The following is a 20,357-nucleotide window of genomic DNA, read 5'->3' on the forward strand; positions in this document are numbered from 1 at the left end:
TACATACACACATACATACACACACACACACACACACACACACACACACACACACACACACACACACACACACACACACACACACACACACACAAAACAGGTTTATAGATTAACAAGGAGACCATTAACAACACTGACTTCATGTTGGCAGTAAGGAGCATTTGTCTGATGGTTATTCTGTATTCCCAAAGTGCATTTTTTAGCTTCTTACGTCATTTAAAACGTGTTTCCACAGAACATTCACAGTAGAAATGTTGCGTAAAGCTGGTTTTTGTCGTGTCTGTCCATCCTGATCAGACAGAAACTATCATATCAAAGATTCAGAAGCTCTACGGCTGTCAGATGATCCTCTGCTCATTGTGAAATAAACATATCAGTGGATGAAAGCAAGAGGGCGCTTTGTGTTTAGAGGAAGCTGCGGCTCAGAGGGAATTTCCACTCATGAGCTGAGATTGATTTCAGATCTCTGTCCCAGTTTCATCCCTCGCTGCGATCAATACCGACAGTCTGTTTACGTCCAGGTCATCAGACACACACTTTATGTAACGTCACTGACAGGACTACAAACTGTGGGAAGTCCAGGTCGGTTCATTCTTAAAAAACCTCACAGGAAAAGGCTTTTATTTTGAAAAAGGCTGCTATTGTTTACTATTTATATATAATAATACATGGGATTTTTATAGCGCTTTTCCTAATGCTCAAAGACGCTTGATACGGTCATGTTTTAATTAAAAAAGGTTTTCTTTGGTAACTTTCTGGTGGTCTAAATGCAACACTTTCTCAGAATGTTTGACATTGAAAGCGTTTCGAGAACTGGAATCAATTCCCAACCCTGAGAGGCTTTTACTTTGAAAAAACGTGCAGGAAGTTGACATTACAAGTTGTTGGATCTCCAGACAAGGGGTGTTTCTCAATGTCGAGGACGCTTCCTTGGTAGGACATGTCCCTCCGAGTCAGGTCCTTCAGAAGCGAGGCAAGAATTCTTCCTAGCCTCGGAAAACGAAGAACGGTGGAACAGGCTAACAGGTGTGCGTCATATGCGAGGCTCGCCTTAAATGGAGCGCGATTTCCGTCAAAGATTTTGGAAATTGGTCCGTGCGCAAAGCATTGTGGGGATTTTAAGACCGGAGGATACACATGTGCAGCCTCGAAATTTCCCGCAACGAAGTACGCCGGCCTCGGTAGAATTCCAAGCATCCTGGACATCCCAGTCCTTTGGCGGGACTCGATGACGTAGCATCCTTGAAATAGTGGCTCTGGAGCATCCTTCCTTGACATTGAGAAACACCCAGGAACTGGAACTCTTATTTTCACACCAACAGAAAATGAGTGTCCCTTTAAAAAACACAGGTATTTTTAGTGAGGATTTTTAATGAAATGCATCTTTTTAATTGTTATTTCTAGACATATTAAAAAAATAATTTAAAAATTAAAAATAATTTTTTTCACGTATATTTTTAATGATTTTTATTCAAAGTAATTTATAGATTTTTTACCTTTGAATCAAGATATAATTTGTGCCTATATTTGTATGTTATATTAGTTTTCGTAATTTGTATGATTTTTTCGGACTTTTTCGGACGATTTATAATAAAATTCACCCTTTTTCTGGTTATTTCTCACCCTCAGTTATTTGTGTTTATTTATTTTCCCAAAATATATTTATTTATTGCAAATACTCACATTTCTTCTGTACATATAATTGTTTTTATATAATGTGATTTATTGATTTGTATCCCTTTTTCTGTCCATATAATGTAAAGGTATGTTTCACTCTCATGTGTTGATTTATTTCTGTGTATATGTATTTATTTATTGCATATAAAACACACATTTTCCTGTTCATTTATATATATTTTTATATAATGTAAACTATTGATTAATCTATATATCTCCCTGGGACTCACTGTGCTCCTTGCCCTGCGCGCTGGCTTTGGGGGTGACGGGCATCATGGCCTGTCGGACGGCTTTCTCCCACCCGGACGCCATCTGCGCCGTGTTGGGATGCTTCTCTCCCAGATTCTCCCCCACGTAGTACACCATGTTCCCCGTGATCACCTCGAAGCAGTGAGGGTTCCCGCCCGGAGGCAAGTTCCCAAAGTCCTTCGCACACTCCACCTGCAGGATCTCAGACAGAGGGATCTCCTGTGGGGTAGAAGACAGAGGAAGTCAAAAACATGGAGATTCAAGCGCCATAAGAGACAGAGGTAATCAAACATGTTGGACGAACTTCCCCTTTCAGCTTGGAAAACAAAACCTCAACTAATAAGACAGCTCCTCTCTTCACATTCTGCTAAATTGTACTTTTTATAACCATTTTAAGTGTAATTTTAAGCAATAAAGGTGCAACATATTGTTTGTAAATGATCTTTAACAACTTTCACCCCAAGTACTTTGCAGCACTTAGTGCCCAGTACTTAGTTCCCCCATGGCACTAAGTACCGATCGCGTTCACACCGGAATAAGTTCCTGGGGGTGGATTAGGCAAATGAAGCCGCTGACGTCACTTCTTCTTCTTCTGCTTTGGGTTTACTGGCAGGCCGCAAACCACTTCACGGCGTATACTGCCACCCGGAGTCCCCGGCCGGAAGTCCCCGGAGTTAGGGACTGGCTTCAGTAGAAGCTGCTGGGACTACCAGAACGCCAACACCTCCTCATCTCCACCGCTCCCATGTTTTCTTTTGTGTTGCCATAAGTTATTCTCTCTCCGTTGGTGCGCTGGGTGAATGCTAATGCTAATAATGCTAATACCAGCAAATACCAAGGCCAATCGAAATTGGTATTTTTTTGCTCCCCACCTCTCTAGCAGGCACTAAAAATGGGGGTAAAAGTTCTCATGAACTCTTTTTTGTGTGAACGCAAAATCCCAGGAACTATCGGAACTAAACGGGAAAAGTACGGGTAAAAGTACTCCGGTGTGAAAGCGCCTATTAAGACAGCGGGATCTCCTGCCGGGAAGAAAAAACGTATTTCCACTTTCAGCTTGGAAACCCAAACCTCTGGACTGATAAAACATCACCTCTCTTCACATTCTGGTCGATTACACTCGTAACCATTTGAAGTCACTTAAAGCCTCCACAAAGGTCTGAGAACGACATTATTTCAGCTCCATCTTAACCCCTCTCCTGTTTCTGCTGAACTGAGAGACTCTCTTTGAACTTGAAGCTTCCCTTCCTTCCTTTTCCAACATTAAAAACCCTCCCACCCCTCCAAGGAAACCCCAACGCTGCCAGATCACACAAGAAGAGGAATATCTCCCCTTTCTCCCCTTTCTCCCCTTCCTCCCCTTCCTCCTCTTCCTCCTCTTCCTCCTCTTCGACCACACACTCAGGGTTATTCTCCGATCAAAAGGCAGGACGTGGGTCAGTGGAGAGAGAGAGTCTCTTTGAGGTGAAGGTCAACGGATCAAAAGGGAGCGACATGAAACGAGCTGACCTCAAATCACTCGCTCATATTTCCATGAAACATATTCTCCTTCTAGGAAATCCCAAAATAAAACCTGGAAAGTTTTTGGGTTTGACCTCGTGTTGGATTCCTGACCTCACGTCACATGAGTCTTATTTTCTCCGCTGATTTTTTTTTTAGCTTTATATTGAATTTGTGGAGATAATGAGACAGTGATGTCAGTGACACACACCCACACACACACACACACACACACACACACACACACACACACACACACAGAAATCGGACCTGGATCTCCTACCTTGTAATACTTGGCTCCACTTTCGTTCTGAAACAGAGTCAGAGTCTTGCTGTCCAGCCTCCAGTAATGCCTCTTCCTCTGAACACACACACACACACGATATATTATTTATACATTATAGAGTTTATGTAAATATGTGTACACTGTGTAAGACTGTAGGATTCGACAAGTGCATGTAATGGTCTGCAAAGGCTAAAATCCCAAAGTTCTGGAACCTAGTTACATCACTACGAGCTTCTATTGGCTAGCGCTCCAACACATTGTGTGTGATAGGCTAAGGGGCGNAGAGGCATTACTGGATCTCCTACCTTGTAATACTTGGCTCCACTTTCGTTCTGAAACAGAGTCAGAGTCTTGCTGTCCAGCCTCCAGTAATGCCTCTTCCTCTGAACACACACACACACACACACACACACAAATATATTATTATACATTATAGAGTTCATGTAAATATGTGTACACTGTGTAAGACTGTAGGATTAGACAGAGCATTTTTTAGTGCATGTAGATGGTCTGCAAAGGCTAAAATCCCAAAGTTCTGGAACCTAGTTACATCACTACGAGCTTCTATTGGCTAGCGCTCCAACACATTGTGTGTGATAGGCTAAGGGGCGGGACATCTCTAAGCTGTTGACCAATCACAACAGAATTGACCAGTTTTCAGCCGAACCTGAAAATGAACATAATAGGGCCTTTTTTTGTTGTGTTTAGTGTTAGCTTTAAAGTAACATTAACTCAAATACTGTACTTAGGTTCAGTTTTGAGGCACGTTATACTGTTTGTATGTATATTTGTATTCTATCTGGAGCCTGTGCCACTAAATCCAGTTTCCCCACTCATTTAAAAATGATCTGTGTGTTTATATTGTGTATATATCTTGTGTGCATATATATTGTGTATATATCTTGTGTGTATTTATGTTGTGTGTTTCCTCAGCACACAAGATATATACACAATATAAACACACAGATCATTTTTAAATGAGNAATATCAACACGTCAGAATATACTTATAAACACACATAGTCCACGTCGCCTTGAAGGCAGTAGATGAGGTTACATGTCCAGATGGTAGATGGGCACGGAGGAGCTGGCTGCTCGTCAAGCTCCCGTTCTCAGCTGGTGCCCTTTTCCTCACCCTGAACACTTGTCCATGTCAAATATGCCAAATGATCTCCCGGGTTGTCTAGTTTCGAGGCCTTTTGTTATCACATCGGTTACCTAGCCATCGTAAAGCCTTTTTGCAATGAGCTATGATGAAATAAATGTTTCCCACCAACTCTACCTTCCTGGTTCCTCTTCTACCAACTCGTCTTTCTTTCTCAACCTCTAAGAGTTGTTAGCCAATACATACATTGATTTGTCTCATTGCTATCCTGGTTCCATCTGAGCAACTTCTTTTTGCAATATTTTTTACAGCACCTGAAAAAATATGAACTGTAAAAAAAACAGGTCTTATAATCCAAGAGTACATAGGACAAATTGTGGAGAGCTAGCTTCAAATTGCATAATACTGGGATCTGGTAACAAAGTCTTAAATAAAGTAATAGAAGTGATGTATTGGAACATAAGACTATATTTTTCTGTTCAGCCAGCAAACAGAGCTTATGGTTTATTTTTGCTTTTCATGCACGCTTTCCTCTCTGCCTAAAGCATAATAGATTGTCCGGTGACTCCAGCAAAACATTGATTCTGTCTGCCCCTCCAATTAATTAATGCATGTCACATCGACATCCGCAGGCATCTGCAAAACAATTCCACACGTAAGGCACAAAGAGACGCCAGTCTAATCCATCAGTAATATGCGGCAACTCTCTTGCAGATCTGAGAGGAATGAGCGGCTGACAAGCCACCACGAGTGCCCACATTCAGTTTTAGAGTAAAATATTAAAGCTCTAAGGAGAAACCCCCGGGGAATCTTAGTTATAATGTAATTCATGGTTGGCCGGATTTACAGGGTGTGTCCTTATACAACCACAAAACTTGTTGCACTCAAAGAAAGCATAGTGGACATCTTTTATCTTGCATGTCTTTTTAATTTTGACTACATTATTTAACCTGGTTTTGAATGGACTTCCAAGAAAGAATAACCCCTCATACAGTCTTCCCATTTCTGATAAAGAGGAAACACGGTATCTAACTTCGCACAGAGAGCCATCTTGTCTTCAAAAAGCCCTGCTTCATCGCGCCCGAGCATCCATCTTTACCACATACTGTCTGGCAGACCAGAGAATATACAATTCCTTCTGACTTGACCTGGTGTCCTGACGGTTTTTTCTGCCTGCACACAAGCATCCCAAAGCCACAACACACCTTTTAATATGAGAGACTCACACAAACCTTTGGAGGCGCTTACCTACGGTCTGAAATAGTATGTGATCTTTTTTGATTATTGTACAAACATGAAAACCCATATTACATACTTTAAAAGCACAAATAAAATTCTTGCTCAGCTCCTTATCAAGTGTGGATCATGATGAATAATTCAATACGTGACATGTGGGACAGTCCTCTTAAAGGTTTTAAATGCCTTGAAATACAACAGGCATGAATAAGCATCCTGTCTAAGATCCTTTTTTCCAACTGAGATGACTCTGTGTCAAACTGTCCGGGCACTTCAATAGTTTTAGTAAATGGGCCTGGCACAGCACGGTGTCCCTAAACACGCACCTGTTCATCAAGGCAATGTACCGGTTTTGTAAACCTTAAACAGACTTCCTGCCTTTAAGTTCCAATATACGACATTCAGTCAGCTTGGCTCTTGATGGAGGCTAATATAACAAGTAAATAATTCTGGAGCTCTAGAGAGACGGCCTGGAGTCACTGCTGCCGGCTGCCGTAATGGTCACAAGTTTCCGAGAAATATGCTTACACTCCGCGGAGCTTCTCTCTTAAAAATTAACAAATACATTTGAACACAATAATTAGGATTCCAGCTTGAGGTTCCCACAAAGGCCTGCCTGTTAATGCAAACCAATATACCAGGCTTACTATAGGCACTGACAATGTTTGGGGGGGAAAAATTGGAACAGAAAAAATAGCGAATATTATGAGGTACTATGAGCGTGTTTCCGTTGGCATCGATCAACTTCACCATCATTGCGCCCCGATTACCACATCGGGAAGAGATTAACAGCGCTTATGAGTTCTGGCAGCAGAGATGCTCGTCTTCAACAAATCGTTTTAAATCCAAAGCATTATAAAACTTTTTGAAAATTTTGTATATTTATTGCACTATCCACGTTAACTATAACAATGCATGACCCTTTGAAGAAGTCCCAATCTAATGTACATGGCTCGTTCCGATGAAGGAGCCATAAACGAAGCTAACGATTCAGGGGTGGATCTGCACTGGATGGAAACATGTACACTGCACAGATGTCGTCGAATATTGAGTCAGAAAATATATATTTACTATATTACGCTACCACATATGGGAGAATTTGCCGTCTGTGACTTGAGTTTTTTTGTCTAACACAAAAAAACGAAGGACGCCTGCGCAGTTCAGTTTACCATATTCTGTCTACAAAACAGTATTTCAATCTTCCTTTTTAAAAACGTTGCCCATGTTTCATAAAGAAAAACAAGACTGCAAGATATATGCACTTTCAGGGAACATGTTTTATGAATCCGGATCTATTTTCTTTCACCATTATCGTCCCAAACTGGTCACACGCGACCCATGAGCGAGGAAGAAAACAATCACATCGTGGCCCAGCGGACCGAATACACACGTCACCTGAACAGGAAGCTGGTCAGCGCCAAGCAGAGAGCCTCGGTCCACTAATGATGCTCCTCGTCAGTGTCATCATCCCTCTCAGGACTTAGCCAGCCCTCCAGACCCAAAGTTAGGCGGCTAAATCTCTCCACTAACGAGCCAAGCTGTTACAAGGGTGTCTGGAAGCATCCCAAGCGTCCTGTCGCACACCACGCCGCCGCGCAGCGCTGCTTACCGCCCCCCGGTGAAGAGAGGAGCACCTACAGTGAAACACAAGCAACTCTCAGGTTCAATGCTGCGGAAAATACTTTCATTTGGGTGTAATGCTCCTTAACCTTTTCTTAACTTGTTCACACTTTTTAAGAAAAAAGCTGTGTGTTGTGAGCTTCATATACACGTATAACCTTGTGTTCTATCCAATATGTGTTTTGAAAGGGTTTCAGAAGCCAGAAGAAATAGAGAAGTTAGAAAACTCTGAACTAATGATTTGGAAAATACTAAGTAATAATAATTACGGGGTGCACCGAGGGAATTATTGGCCGAAACGATACCGGCGAAAGAGTAGGAAACCCAGTTGCCGAACCAACCGAAAGCCGAAAGGCCGAAATGATTAATAGAAATATATATATATAACACAATGTATCATCGCGGACGTTTTTACAATGTTGTTCAGTACCTGATTATGGAAAAGAACTGAATAATGGCAGAGCGAGAACTTAAATAAGTAATCACGTATTATCGGGTCCATTAAAACATTTATTCAGACTTTTGAATGCATAGCAGTACATTAATTCCAAGTCAAGGTGCATTTTCTTGTTCTCTGTAGCCCGGATAACTAGAACAAAGTGCATTCAGAACAAAGCAAGGTGTTTTTAAAACTGCATAAACATCTGAGGCCAGTAGGTCCTAACAAAAATATAGTGTAAATAAGGACTAACAGCCAGGCCTTCAACAAACAACAAATGCACCGATAAGTGCAGTGCATAAAATGTCAAACCTGGATAAATACACATGAATGTACTATTTACAATTAACTTACAAATTTCAAAGCAAAGTAGCTGGAAACATTGTATACAAGATACATAGAGTTAAAAACTGGATACCAAATCCACAATCATTACAAATTAATTACCAATTTCAAGAATCTGCAATAAGGTGGTCTGTGTCATAGGTCTGCCTCATGGTAAAGTCAGTGAATATGGTTTACAACATTTGTAACACATAATTTAGACCAGCCTTGAGCGCTTCCCACAAATACCTCCTGTATGTCAACATCTGTTACGCTGTCATTTCAGCCACTGACTATGTTTGAAAATGAGATGGTGAATTAATAAGCTCAATATTGAGGTACTATGCGTGTTTCGTGGCATGATAAGTCGGTCATAGCCGCCCGAGTTAGACATCTGTAGAACTCAGCTGCTTTATGGATAAGACGATGTGCTCTGTCCTACTTATTTTAGGAAAAGTGGAGGTTATGTTTTATGAACATTAGCTTCTCTGCTGTTACTATACATAGTCTGTTTAAAGGCATCTTGTCCATGGACTCGTCCTTGAGAGGTAGCGTGAACATCTCTAGCTGTCAGGTGGCTTGGCTGACTTTGCATGTTACATGCTACGCTTATTTGTCCGGGTGTTTTTGATTTCTGAGTGGTGGAGTTATACGCCTCACATATGGGAAGATTGCGTCTGAAGTACTTGCAGTTTCACCGTCTATCGAGAAATGACAGCTGCAGCACGTTCGTATTAACATAATTCTGTCTAATCATGTCGATTGCTTTCTCTGATAGTTGCCTTTCATAAATATACACTAGGACTGCATGTAGACTATGAGCTTTCAGCGCGAGCATGTGTCTTGCCGCGCGTCTACTTTCTTCACCTTATGTCCACTGGTTCCATCACGGACAATGACGTAGTGTTACCAACGTAACCCTGTTTGGCCCATGCGACATTCGCGGATATAGTTTCTTCGGTGCTAAAACCCTGTCGGAACTGTCAGCGTGCCGATAGCAGACACGATATGTATCCGGTCGTCTTTCAACTCATTCCCTCCAGCGGCGTCCCTCCGATAATTTTCGCGTGCCGATCTATATATACGGACAATGCATCCTAATAATAATGAAGCATAGCGTTTGTCATAGATCAACCAGCTGGATGATAGCAGGTATAGATCTGTTTATTGATTTCACATGTCCCCAATGCTATTTAATTGGCTTGAACACTCATTTAATGATCAGATTCGCTGTCTTTACATACTAACGTTGAGTTTATGCTCATTAACTTTTCTTAAACTTGTTCACCTTTTTAAGAATATATACTGTTGTGTTGAGCTTCATATACTTTATAATTGTGATTTATACCAATATTGTTTGAAAGGGTTTTCAGACAATGCCAGATTAATATAGATATCGTGAGAATAACTCTAAACTTAATGATTTGAAAAATATAACTAATAATAAGATCTCCACTACTTGAATAGATCAAAGTTATGATAGAAAATAGATTTGTTTATTGATTTCACAATGTCCTCTATGGGCTCTATGCCGGTCCGCGCCCCCACCTTTAAGCGGCGGGCTCCAGCAGGAAAAAGCTGGAGGCCGGAAAAGAGTGAGACAGGTAGCGCGCGAAAACCAAAAGTGGAACAGACAGAACGAGAGCAAGACAGACAGACATTACGAGAGCGAGACAGTTTGTCCCCGTACCACTGGTTGAAAACCGCTGCTGTAGATCACTGCCGGTACGTGCACTGGGAGCGCACCGTTTAAGTTTGAAAGTTGAAAAGTTTGTGTGTCTGAAACGCTATGTGATACAGTACAGTTTACACAGCACATGTTCTGTAGCTACTATTGCACTAAATGGTAACACTTGAATACGTTATGCAAATATGCAACTTGTTTGTTGAAATGTTAATAAATGGGAGCTTCCTCAAACAGCCATCTCTTTCCCGACAATCCCCTCTGTGCACGAACCCTTACATATGGTTATTAAACATTAAAACACCTGCGGCTTATAGTCCAGTGCGGCTTATATATGTACACATCATTCAATTTAGCTGCTGCGGCTTATATTCAGGTGCGCCTTCTAGTCCGAAAAATTACGGTACAATGCCCCCAAATGCTACCTTCTTTAATGGCTTGAAGAGATGATTTATCCATTAGTGTTGTGGTCAGACTACAGACTAAGAACTGGGCCAATATAATTGAAATGTAAAATAGCTACTGAAATGATACCACTGTGGGTAACTCATTAGTTCTATTCTCACAGCACTGGAATGTAAATATGAAGCATCTCGGGCGACAGGTTGCAGAACGAGTCTCTCCGTGCTGCTGTCAGACACAGCCGTAAATGAAGAGCCACAGCGAGACGCCATCCTCAGCGTTGTAATCAGAAGTGACACTGAGCCTCTTTATGAGCATGTCAAAGTTATTAAAATTGAAATTTGTTATTTTGACAAATGAGTGCGAGAAAACCATGTGGGAGTTGTGAAGCGTCTACGGCTGATGAATGTCTTTGCATCCCGGAGGCGTCTTCATTCGACACAACGTGTATCTGAGGCAGATCTGCTGATTTCAAGTTAGCATTATCTTTCTGTGAAGCTTGTAGCATGATATGAAGAGGAAGTAACGACATGAGGTGATAATGATCGGTCATATAGCACATTTCGTGCAGAATAATACATTTTGGTCATAATAACAATGTTGCAAATGCAAAAAAATACACTGTCTCCATGCCAACAATATACTAAATAATTATTCCCACCCACGATGTAAAATGTTAACCTACATTCTTACTAAGAATCAGCTGCACTAAGTTATGTACAAAGGATAAACCGTAATAAAGTAAATACACAATCCAATTAAGAGCTGTTTTTCTTTGCAGTAGACTCTACATTCACTACGGGAACTTCAATTTGAATCAGTTTGGTTTGAGGTAGAAAAGAGTGACCTGATGCTCCCACCTCTGAACCCTCTCACATATAAAGCATCTGATCCCTGCAAACGTAACAATGAAGTAAGCGGGTGAATACCACTTCCCGGCCCCATGTGACTACTCCTTTGTTTTGTCTGGCCCTTCAGAGCAGTCTGCAAATCAGTAACTAAGTCAAGAGGTGACTGGTGGCGCTAAGCTGCTTTCGGCGCCGCTCCATTCCTGCGGGACAGTCCGGGCTTTCCAAAGGACTGAGCGGAGCCAAGCAGCTTGTCACAGTTGGATACACCCACACTGACAAAAAAAAGATATCTTTGCAAGCCTAGAACAAAGCCAGAGATCCCAGCTGAGTGTGTGCACGCCTGTCATTGCACAAACACACCGATGTTTATAAGTCCAACTCTGACTGGGCTTGCTTTAAGACATTCCTAGTATTCGCTGCTTCCTCTTGATTATTTATTGGACGTGATTCACAGGGAGATCTATTTTTGCTCCGGAAGTAGAGTGCTAAACTAAACCAGAGGCCTTGTGGTGGCTTCAGTGCCTGCTGGAAGTTATAACGCTTTGATCTATTTTGGGTTTCTTTCTAGTAGCTAATGTCCACCAGGGGAAAATGAGAACTCTGTTTTTAGTTTATGATATGACTCAACTTGTTTGGCTTGAACTGGACTCCCAACAAAGCTTTCTTTCCCTCCAGAAGCCAATTTCTTTGTCTCTGTATACGCTGTTGTTTGGCTTCTCTCCCTCTCCCACAGCCTTACCTCCAGTCCTCTACCCTGTAATTACACCTCCAGGTTCCTCCACATTATCAGACACTTCCCTCCTGTTCAGTCTATCATCCAGCCTGTACAGTCATGACTTTGGCCACTAAACGCTGTTGTTGAAATCTAGACAGTCATTGCCTCTGTAGGTATGTATTTTCTGGCATTTGTAGATGGTCACTTGCTTTAGTGCTTTGGAGCCTGGGGGCAAGGGTGGACTCCTGAACACAGTGTGCACAAGAGTCATTTAAGGGTGGCAGTTAATGCACAGGAAAGTACAGCCAAGTGTTTTGTTTTTGGTATAACTTTGCTTAACCAAATGCAACTCGTTTCTGATAGTCCATCGAGTTGCTAAAAGACGATATTTTTGTCAATGACCTAAGCTGCAAAAATTGGTATTATGGATATTTTGTCTTGATTTCTTCATGCTTTTTCTTCACAATACTAGCTTAACAAACTTTAATGCGCCTGATAGCACTGTGTTTTTGTTATTCCCAAAGGAGAACCAGTGAAATATGAGAACTGCCATAGTAGATGGGGTCTATTTGGCGTGACTTGGCAGCCGTATGTGACATTCAGCGCTAACGACAGCTGCTGGGAAACTCAGGTCTCTGCACTTTCAGGTTGAGACCCAGGCAGCTAGGCTAAAGAGTCGTGCTGGTGTAGAGCGAGGGAGAAGGGGCGGTGCGGGGCAGCACTGTAAATCAAACACACACTTGCCAAGCCACACCGCTGTTTTGATGAATAGCTCCAAGAATAAGGCATAATCTCAAGTGTATATTTCCTTTTCTTTGCTGTTTTGGGTCCATTCGCATTTTCCTGTTTGTAAGATAAGAACCTGCAGCAGGCTCTGGCCTAGTACATTTCTCAGAGCACTTATTAAAAGGTTCAAACCACATGCGCCAACAACTGAGTGCTAACAGAGTCTGTGTATTACTTGTATTAGTAATACTAATATTTCTCTATAACTTGGCTACATATTATAACTGTATTTCCACTACTATAACTCAATGCTGATGCTACAATAACAACACCATTACACACCACAACCTATGATATAACAGTGAATTAACAGGGTTTGTCAACAGTTTAATATGAATATTCACAATATCTATACTTACTACAAAGAAGGCTCTTGCTTGGTACTTTCCCACTGCCTTGCTATCTCTTTTTCAACCATAAGTATAAACAGGGTATATGCAGGAATCCTGAAGTCAAATGTAAGACCTTTTAAGACCTTTTTTGAGACCCTTTCCGTACACTTTAAGACCTCATCGCCACTTCAAGTTTTAACCGGTTACATTGACGACACACTTTACCTCACATTGACTATATACAGTATTGATTGTCCTTCCTCCTTATCTTCCAACCATTTGGACGCAAACTTGCATTTCCCCATAACGATGTTGCTTAACAACCGGCGTAAACGGACCTTCACGCGCTATCAAGCAGTGAGCGTGCGATGTCCTGTTCAGATGACGTCAAATCCAACGGGATGCCATAAATAAACAACACAGAATCACACTACACACCTACGCAATGATTACATTCAGGCAGACTGTAGAATACAACCTCTTTGGACAATTTACATACTTATTGAAAACAAGCTACAAAATGTAATACCTTGGAAAATGCCGTTTAATACTTTTGAATAGCCTTCATTTTCACAAAATTGATTTATCAACTTTTAAGACCCCGCGGACACCCTGATAAACATTGCCTAAATTTGAAAACATTACTGATAGATGTGATAGTGTCCTTATCAAACAAACTGAAATCCAGTGCTGATTTCGATCTCATGTCTCAAACTTAAATTCAATTGCTTATAGAAGTGTCAAAAATACGATGAAAATAAACTGGGAAGAATTTCTAAAAAATGTCTTACTTCCTAAAGTAGTATTTATATTGGTTTGTTTTCAAAGTTTCTTTTATTATTGTCATTTAATATTCCAAAACTTAAAACAGGGTGTAAAAAACCCAATAATTATATATAACTCAAAGTTAATTACAGTGTTTATAAGTTATATGTAGAGCAGGGACCTTAGTTGTTGAAATGTACGAGCCTCATTGGAGCCATAATGAAATCCAGTAAGGTCTAATACTTGAAATATTAGAGGAGAGGAACTGACCTATAACTTTTTACCCATCCAAATATAAATCCAAATCATGATATGGAGTGTAAAGAAGGTAAAACTAGGTCCTTGTTTATAAAAGGAGGCGTGGTGTAGTGGGTTGTCCGTAGGTGTTCGGATCAGGGGGTCACAGGTTCAAACCCCACTGCAGTCAGCATGTCGTTGTGTCCCTGAGACACTTCACCCCAAATTGCTCCTGGGGGGATTGCCCACAGTATTGAGTATGTAAGTCGCTTTGGATAAAAGTGTCTAACAAGTGACATGTAATGTAATGTAATAAAAATCATGGGATTGATATTGAAATACCATTATGTCTGTAAATACCGCCAGACTGGAGTTAGACAGTGAAACCTCATCCCTGAGAAACCTCTACCACAGTAATGAGGTCAGATGACTTGCATTCTGCAGTGTTTTAAATCCCCCCCTTAAATATAGAGCGGGACCCGCTGCTCTGCGAACCTCACGACCTCTGGAACATTTTCACAACTCTGCATTCCAGCTGGCTGCGTAAACAACACACATGCATGCTCACAAACGGGGGCTCTTTTTTAAATATTTATTATCACTCTTGTGTAGAATGTTTTTCAGGTTTTTCAGCAAGTCAACCTGATACTGTTTTGGTTTTCAAACAACATTTTAGTGTGGCATTTAAGTTATATCTTAGTCAAAGAAAACTGTTTCTAGTAGTAGTTTTTTTAGTATTTATTTTTTGTTTGTTTTTTTAGCAGTAAAAGTAGTTTTTTGTTTGTTAAAGGTTTTTTTTGTAGCATTTTAGTATTTCTTGCTTTTTAATTGTTAGATGCACTTATTGTAAGTCGCTTTTGACAAAAGCGTCAGCNCCCAGGTATATCATTATTCATGTCTCATTTAATTTAGATATTATCCAGCTTGCATTCTTCTACTGTTTTGCAAAGAAATACAGAAAATCGCGGCCTGTAGCACCATCCTTGATGGAGCATGTGTGGGCTGGACCTGTATTTTACAGGAAAGGAGTGAGCAGAGGGTCGAGTTGTCGATTCTTGCTCCGTTTGCTGTGACCAGTGTTGCCAACTCCATAGTAAGGAAAGTAGCTATTGGCTGTCAAAAAAAGTCGCCAGAAGTCCCTAAATGACGTCATCGCCCAATTTGCATATCATGTTATCGCGGTAAAAAAACGTTCCACCCCCTTCAAGGATCAAAACTTGAAACCACCAGAGTAAATCCAGACGACAGTAAATCAGAAATGTCTCTATTAGAAAAAGTAGAAAGTAGAAATAGTTTTAGTAGAAATCTCCCTTACAATAAAGGCAGTATAGTATGCCTGTGTGTCATCTCCAATACATGGCTTCAACCATCCTTTAAACTCAGGGTTTGATTCCCACTCCTTTCTGTACTTTTGTGAATACAATTTAGACTGTGACATGATGACCCACGTGGATATTTAGCTTGTCACAGGCACACACACAGTGGATGAGGTGATTAAGTGACTGAAGTTGTCTTGACGCGGGAGTATGGCTGTCTCCACTCTGCTCTGACTGCAGCTGAGCTGCTGTGGGAGGCAACAGTGAGTCTGCGCGCCTGTGAGTACGATGGGAGGGCTGAGGGGCTCAGGGCAGCTCGTTAACTGCAGAACAATACGTGAGTCTCCAAACACCAGAAAAGTCCCTAATAACACCATTACAAGTTGTTAGATTAGTCGTTAGTCGCTTTTGACAAAAATAAGTAGCCGGAGGGTTTGGAAAGCCGCCAAATTTAACGACAAAGTCGCCAAGTTGGCAACACTGGCTGTGACTATCTTCCTCACCCTCTCAGACTTTCAGTTGCGCGCGCTACTACAGAGACGCACTACCATGGAAACCAAACAATGGTGTAGTGAAATTTCGAGGCTGCAGATGGGTAGACTTCGCGTCCTTAAAATCCCCACAATGCTTTGCGCACGGACCAATTTCCCCAAATCTGTGGCGGAAAATGTAAGGCGGGGCCTCTCATATGCTAACCTGTTCCACTCTTCGTTTTCCGAATGCCAGGAAGGATTCTTGCCTAGCTTCTGAAGGAAGTGACTCGGAAGACATGTGCTACCAAGCAAGCATCCTCGCGATTGAGAAACGGCCAGTATGTTGAATCGGCCGTGCGTCGGCCACAGGCAGTCAGACAAAGAAATCACTCTGATTGGCTGTTCAGCTAGCGAATCAGCGCATGAGAAGCGAAACGGTTGCTTGGGAATGTCTTCCACAAGCAACACTCCAATGGCTGATAGCTCCAGTACCGCACAAAACATGTTTTCGATGGACGAGAGTGAAAATGGAACGCACACTCTATTTGTTGTTTGTTTAGATCACGCAGTCTGTTATTCTTCTCTGTCTTCCGGTTGTTGCCTCTTTTGAATGACGAATATACACTACCGCCTCCTGCTGGTAAGGACAGTTATTGCCACTCACGCATGCGCAGTTCATACGTGCTCGGCTGAAGTCTTTGCGGTGTGTTCCAGTGCGACACATTGCCAACCCATTTTCCCCTCGGGGACAAATAAACAAATACTATACTATGGCCAAGACGCAGGAGAACACGGCGACACAACAGTCGGCGTCGGCGAGTTCTCTGGTGACTGCTTGGAGTGTCAGGGCCTTTAGCGCTACAACACCTGAGGTAGGGCTGCCCCCAAATAGTCGACTAAAAATGAGTCTTAATCAACTCATTCTGAGTTAGTCTATTAGTTGGAGGAAAGAAAAAAAACTCCATCTGTGCACTGCGTGTGCTTTGACACGTCAGCCGGAAACCCCTCAGACTTCTTTCCGAGCTGTGCCTGGTCATTAAGTTACTTTTGTCGGTTAGGAAATCCAAAGTGTGGATCTTTCTGAGCGAGCAAAGGACGAGCCCCACAAGGTGACTAAAACTCTGCAGAAAAAAAGTTGCCTCCACATCCACGCCATCGGAGCTTAATTAAACCCGACAACGTGTGTGCCTTCCTCAGACTCGGAGAATAACAGCAGCAGTGAGTCAGGCAGTAGCCTAGCCTTGTATCGACATATATAGGCCTATAATATATAATCATTCTGACCTCAGAAAACGATAAATTCAGGCTTTCATTTCATGATGAGGGCATAATGTGCGGAGATGTTCTTGCTGACGTTTATATTTGTCGGTGTTTCTGTTTGCTGTGTAATATTTAATGGATTGTTAACATTTTAATTCAATTCAGTGTGTGTCCACGCTGCTTGTTCCGAGACACATGAAGAATCATTATCCTTATTAATATATCATATACGTGAAACGATAAGTCGAATAATTGCATGCATTGACGACTAATTGTCGAATAGAACAATCTTTAGCCGAGGGCAGCCCTAACCTGAGGATACTCACGGTTCTTGAGTAAATCATCTCGCAAGATAAATATGTATTTATTGTATTTTTTTAATTTTTTAATTTAATTAATTCAAGAGACAGTGTTGGAAGGGGGAGACAAAGGTGAAGACGCACAGCAAATGGCCCCTAGCCAGATTTGAACTGAGGCCCTCAACACGGCCTAGCCCCAGAACATGGGCCGCCAGCTCTACCAACTGAGCTACACGGTGGGCCTAGCCCCAGAACATGGGCCGCCAGCTCTACCAACTGAGCTACACGGTGGGCCTAGCCCCAGAACATGGGTAGCCAGCTCTACTAACTGAGCTACACGGTGAGCCTAGCCCCAGAACATGGGCCGCCAGCTCTACCAACTGAGCTACACGGTCGCCCCGTTTTTTCTGTTGCTTATTTTATTGTATGCAGTCTTTTATCTTTATATTTTTCATTTCATTTGTTTGTTTAGTTAATGACGGAGATTTTAGGGCTGCACAATTGATACAAATGTGTATCCCTGTTGCATAGTGGCGCCATATCCCAAACACACCAAGCGCAATATTTGGTAAAGGTAAAATATGTCAAACTACCGAGGTGGGTATAATGAAGCAGAGCAGGCATACAAAGAATATTCTAGAGACTTGATGTGAATTATAAAATGATCAATCCTTCTAATGTGTCCCTACTGATTGAGACACGTGATCATTGTGATTTCTTCCTTACTAATGTCCCGCAAATTAAAGGTTTCACTGATTTTAGACAGAACTGGTGCGGTGTCTAGCAGTATGACCATGTCAACCACTGAAAAGGAGAAGCACAGTGTGTGTGTGTGTGTGTGTGTGTGTGTGTGTGTGTTTGTTACCGGTGTGTATGGCCCATCTCATGAAGAGCGGAGCGTCTTTCTCCAGGTCCCAACCGTGACGCGCTGCATGCATCCACGGGATCTGGAATATCCGCTTTTCCTACACACATTTACATTCTGTCAGCTATTGAACTATAATATAAAAGTGTGTGTGTTTCTTTGTGTGTGTCAAAGTGTATACTTACTTTGTTGACCCATTTGAGTCCCGGTATCTGGCAGGAGTCAATCTGTTCCTCCAGCCACGGCCGCATCCTCATTCTCTCTGCGGGCATCGTCTCCTGCGAGCACACACACATTGACACAAACTGCTATGTTGGAGCCAGTTTTTTGTTTCTTTGTGAAAAGGTCAAATAAGATTGTCACCTCATGGGGACTTCTGTAGTCAAGGGACTATAACACAAAAAAAATCCCACTGCACCAGCCTTTAAGACACAGGTATGGGCAACATGTGTTGAAAGTTTCTAACCCTTTTAATTACTTAAAATGTCAGCTTTGCCTCTTCTGTTTTGACTTGTTTGACTATTGCAAAGGCCTATTTTCCTTGCTGAAGAGAAGACATTTTTTATTAAAGCAGCAGTATTATGCTTTGTATGGTTTTCTCTTTCCTGTAGTGTGTGATATAGATTTGTGTTTAAAAGATAAAGCATTTTCCAAACTTTGACGACTTTGTACGGACCCTAAGGAACGGTTGTTGTTATTATTACAGCAATAGAAAACATGGTGTGTACCGCCTCTGTGAGCAAAATGAAGGAGAGAGTTGAGTTTATCTGCGGTGATAAAGATAAGACTCCTGCCAAGTTCATGACAGTCAACTTCCAATATCAAAACCACAGCCACATACCGTCTGAATAAAAGAAAACATAGTAAATAACATATTTTAGAAAATGAGACAAAAGGGACTAGAGAAAGAACTAAAAGATTAATAAATATGGTATGTTTATTTGGGAGCAAATTATGAAAAATTTGATTTAAGAGCACAGTTATGATCCCTGCAGAGTGATGTGTTCAAAGTCCGGCAGTGAACTGACACTCCCTGGAGCACTGAGCCTCCTGACGTGAGACTGAGCTCGATAACAGGTCACACAGGATGACATGGCACCGAGTCAAATAATACGCATTAGCCCTTTTCTAACCGTAGGGGTTTGAACATCCACCGTACACTAGAGACAGGTTAACTGTGTTCAATCAAAGACATTCATCTGGACCAGAGGGGTTTAACATGCAGTAGTTCAAATAATGTATGTTATGGTATTTAAATGTGTTGTATATTAAAAAGGTCGGGTAGGTAAGTTTGAGAAACCGGCTCGAGATACAGTTTTTGTTATATTCCATGGAATTCCCTTAACATCCCGATAGCAATGAATATCTTAAGTGCTTCGACAAAAAATCCATTAAAACATTTCATCTGTGGAAGCCGTAGTAATGTAAAAAGCACGACCAATCATTTTAGCCGGCCGCCGGCTAAAATGATTGGTCGTGCTTTTTACATTACTACGGCTTCCACAGATGAAATGTTTTAATGGATTTTTTGTCGAAGCACTTAAGATATTCATTGNTTCATACAGAAAGCTACTGGTGCATAGCTTGAACAAAATAGTACTAAATATCACAAATTGTGCACTCAAACACGTTTCTGCAACCTAACTATTTCCTATTTTATGCTGACTTGTTTGTATTTCCTTATTATTTTCTTATTTCTTTGCATTTTAACAGTATAATTCACAAAAAAAAAAATCCAAATACAGCTGTACAAACTTAAAGGTGGGGTAGGTAATTTTGGAGAAACCAGCTCGAGTGCGCTAGAATTTGAAAATACCCAACCGGAAAAACTCTGCCACTTCCTTACAGAGCCCCTCCTCCAACACACGAACGCGCACATGACCAATGAGGGCACGAGATAAGTGTGTGGAAGCCGTAGTACTGTTAAAAGCACAACC

General features: G+C 41.5%; 1 pseudogene; it reads right to left on the reverse strand.

Annotated features, from left to right (window-relative positions):
• LOC104965477 (serine/threonine-protein kinase D3-like) overlaps positions 1 to 18,692 on the reverse strand; it is a 25,359-nt pseudogene extending 6,667 nt beyond the window's left edge.
• Positions 18,693 to 20,357: the final 1,665 nt, after the last annotated feature.

This window comes from Notothenia coriiceps, unplaced genomic scaffold (genome assembly GCF_000735185.1).
Source record: "Notothenia coriiceps isolate Sejong01 unplaced genomic scaffold, NC01 NC01_scaffold00037244, whole genome shotgun sequence".
Lineage (NCBI taxonomy): Eukaryota > Metazoa > Chordata > Actinopteri > Perciformes > Nototheniidae > Notothenia > Notothenia coriiceps.